This window comes from Crocodylus siamensis, chromosome 4 (genome assembly GCF_052110815.1).
Source record: "Crocodylus siamensis isolate JL-2025a chromosome 4, ASM5211081v1, whole genome shotgun sequence".
Lineage (NCBI taxonomy): Eukaryota > Metazoa > Chordata > Crocodylia > Crocodylidae > Crocodylus > Crocodylus siamensis.
In genome coordinates, this window is record NC_143398.1 from 153241805 (window position 1) to 153245130 (window position 3326).

Below are 3326 nucleotides of genomic sequence, written 5' to 3' on the forward strand. Positions count from 1 at the left end.
GCTGCTGCATCGCTGCCACTCACCTCTCTCTCAGGCATGGAAAGCTCTGGCAGAGCCTAGTCTGGAGGAAGAAGCTGCCTGCTTTGATGGATGCTCTTGCAAAGATCACAGCTCTGCAGAGCATCCTGGGGTGGGGTACAGCATGACACAGCAAGGGCAGGAGTGGATGCCTTCACTGGCTTCTGAGGATGACTGAGGCCTTCCCAATACTGTGCCAGCAGGGAGTGCTGTAGAGCAGTGGGTCTCAACCCTGGTGTGTGGGGCAGGGGATGGGTGTGTGGGGAAGGGGTGGTGTGTGGGGGATCTGGGGGGCCCCAAGCAGCCCCTTAAAGCCACAGTTTCCCACACTTTTCTCCTTTAAAAGAGAATCCATTTTTAAGGGTTTTTTGATCCAGTTTTACAGTTTGAGTGGGACCCTTTCATATATTCTTGCGATCTACTTTTGGGTCACGACCCACAGGTTGAGAAACGGTGCTGTAGAGGGTGAGCACTAGATGAGTCCCACCTAGCAGGCGGCACTGCAAGGGTGGTGCAGGAGCACTGGCTGGGGAGGTCCCAGCTACCCCTGTCCCAGCCTCACCCAAGCAGGAGCAACCCCCGCCTCTGCCAGAAGGGGGCACTGTAAACACGGGATAAGGCAGGAGCAGTGGGTGTGCTGAGGGGCCTCCCTAGCTGCAATAACCACAGCTCCTTACATGCCATAAGCAGAAATGACTAGTTCTGAAACTCACTCCTGAGCCATGTTCTCGTGCTTCCCTTGCAAAGTGGCAGGGTGTGTGTATAATGAGCTTCTCTATTCCTTCAGCAATTATTGGCATGGGATGAATAGTGGGTTGATGGGACTGGCAGTGCTTTGAATTCACAGGCCCACTGTCCCTTTTCTGCCCACCATGACATAAGGAGGCCTAAAGAGATGTGTAGACATACAAAAAACTAGAACTCTTGATTCCAAAAGGGAGAATAAAGAGATGTGTGTGAGGTTTGCTGGTGCTGTGTGCATGGACAGCAGGGCCCATGGGGTGGCAGGATGCCAGGATGATGACACAGGGATGCTGAGTTGATGACATCCAGCATTTCCTTTCTGATACAAGACGTGCTACTTTAATGGAGCCATAAAGGATAATGGAGTGGCTGCTAACGGGGGGTGCTGATAAGCACATCTCATGGGTCCTGGCTCCTGTGGCAGAGGTGCCTGGGCAAAGCTGAGCTGACCTGCAGAGTCCCCTTATAGGGTACCCTCTCTCCCCCAGCTCTTTATGGACCCGTAGCTGGGTTGCATTATTTGCTGCTGGAATGCAGCCACCTCTGGGGTAGAGCACTGTAGCTAGTTTAACAGCTCTGAGAATCAACTCTACTCCTTCATTCCAGCCTGTCTCTATTCAGGGGGATGCCCAGGGTGTCAGTGTGCTCAGGGCAGTGTGTACGTGTGTGCATGCATGAGATCATACACAGCAGGACAGTGCCGGGGGCTTGCGTGTGGTCAGAGACAGAGCTCCAGAAGGACGCAGCTCCTTCCTGAGGCACCTGCAGGCAGGGTCAGCTTCCTGGAGAGTCAGGCACAATTGTTTTCTATCAAAACCTTTGTTTTCTGCTGGGGTTTTTGATGAAAAAAATGGAAAGTGGATGATTTTCACATAAAACCTTTCCCAAAGCCCATTTCCATCCCCACGTGCAATAAGAGACAATGCACCCAGGAAGAAAGCTCAAGTGATGTCTTTGAATTAAGGACATCAATAACAATCGGTCTAATCTGTGTAAAAAACCGCTTGTCCCGGAACCTCCTTCCATGATCAATTTGGGCCCAGCATATGTTTGAACAAGATAAGAGAGTGAATTATCTAGTCCCTTGCTGCCTGTGTGTACACAGCAGTCCAAATTCAGTTGAAACAGATGCTACATCAGATGGAAAACCTTTTTATTGTCTGGGGGGGGAGGGAAGGGGGGCATGGTTGTAGGGGGATACTGGGGAGCAAGAGAAATGCACTAGGAAATGGATTTCTCTTTCTGTCCGCTTGTGTGTTAAATTTCTGGGAAAGCAGGTGATGCCACCACCCCCAACCCGATTGCTGCCTTGGAAACTGAGCTGGTTTGTAGGTCTGGGGTCAGAGCACCAGTCGGGGATTTGAGGGAGCTTGGTTTGAGTCCCTTCTCCGCCAGTGACTCCCAGTGTGATTTTGGGCAAGCTTTTATCCTCTCTGTCTTACCCAGAAGAGGGGGCAATAGCTTTGACCTACATCACAGGGAGGATAGAATGCACTGGAGGTGTACAGGGATATATGTTATAGTTGTGTTGGTCTGAGAAATAGAGATAAACAAAGCTCTCGGGTCAGAGGTGATACCTTTTATTAGACCAACTAAAGAATAGTAAAAAAAAGTCTTTCTTTGCAAGCTTTTGAGTACACACACCCTTCTTTAGGCTGAGGAGCATCAGATGCTGCTGTTGTTGGGGCCAAACAATTGCCACAGCTCAGTGATTCTCAGTCAGGGGGTTGTGGTACCCCAGGGTGCTGTGAGATCCTTTTAAGGGTGTTGCAGGGTGCCATGTAATATTACATGTACAAACATCTACATGTGGTTCACAAGATAAACCCAGAGATTTCATGTAGGGCTCCATAGTGGCAAAACCATTCTGACCTGATGTGGGTTTGCTAAGTTCATTGCGACAGAAGAATTGTTCTGTTATTTTTCTGCACTCATGAAATGAGTGAAAACTCAGAGCTGAGATTTTCTGCGGTGTCCTGGAGTCTAACAAGGGAGGGCCTGGAGTCTAAAAAGGCTGGGAACCACTGCCATAGCTAGACAGGGCCTCAGGTTTTGTTCTGTTTTGGAGGCAGCTGTTGAACAAACAGCACCACCTGCCCTAAGATAAGTTGCTGAAGTTGCTTTCCATTTCCAGAGATGGGGTCCTGAGGGTCTCACCTTATCACTAATGCCTGGCTGGAGTGGTCTGAGCTGACTCAGCCTATGAGGCCAGTGCAGTGGGACAGGGTTTAGAAGGCTTGGAGCGGGAATGACAAAGGGAATTACTGGGGGGCAATACTGGGTCATGGGAATGGAGGGAGGTAGAGGGCAGGCTGCAGAGTAGGATGGAGGGGCACAGGCATGGCAGCACTGGGGTGTGCCGTTTGAAGAGCTTCTTCTCCTTGCAGCCTTGCATTAGATCAGTGGTCCTCAACCCATGACCGGCAGGCCTCATGTGTCCCAATCAGCACATTGCTACGGCCCATGTGACATCCTGTTAAAAAAAACCAACCCAGTAAAGCTGCTGCCCCTGGTTTTTTAGCCAGGGATCTGGGTTTTCCATTTGCCATGAAAAAACACAGGTT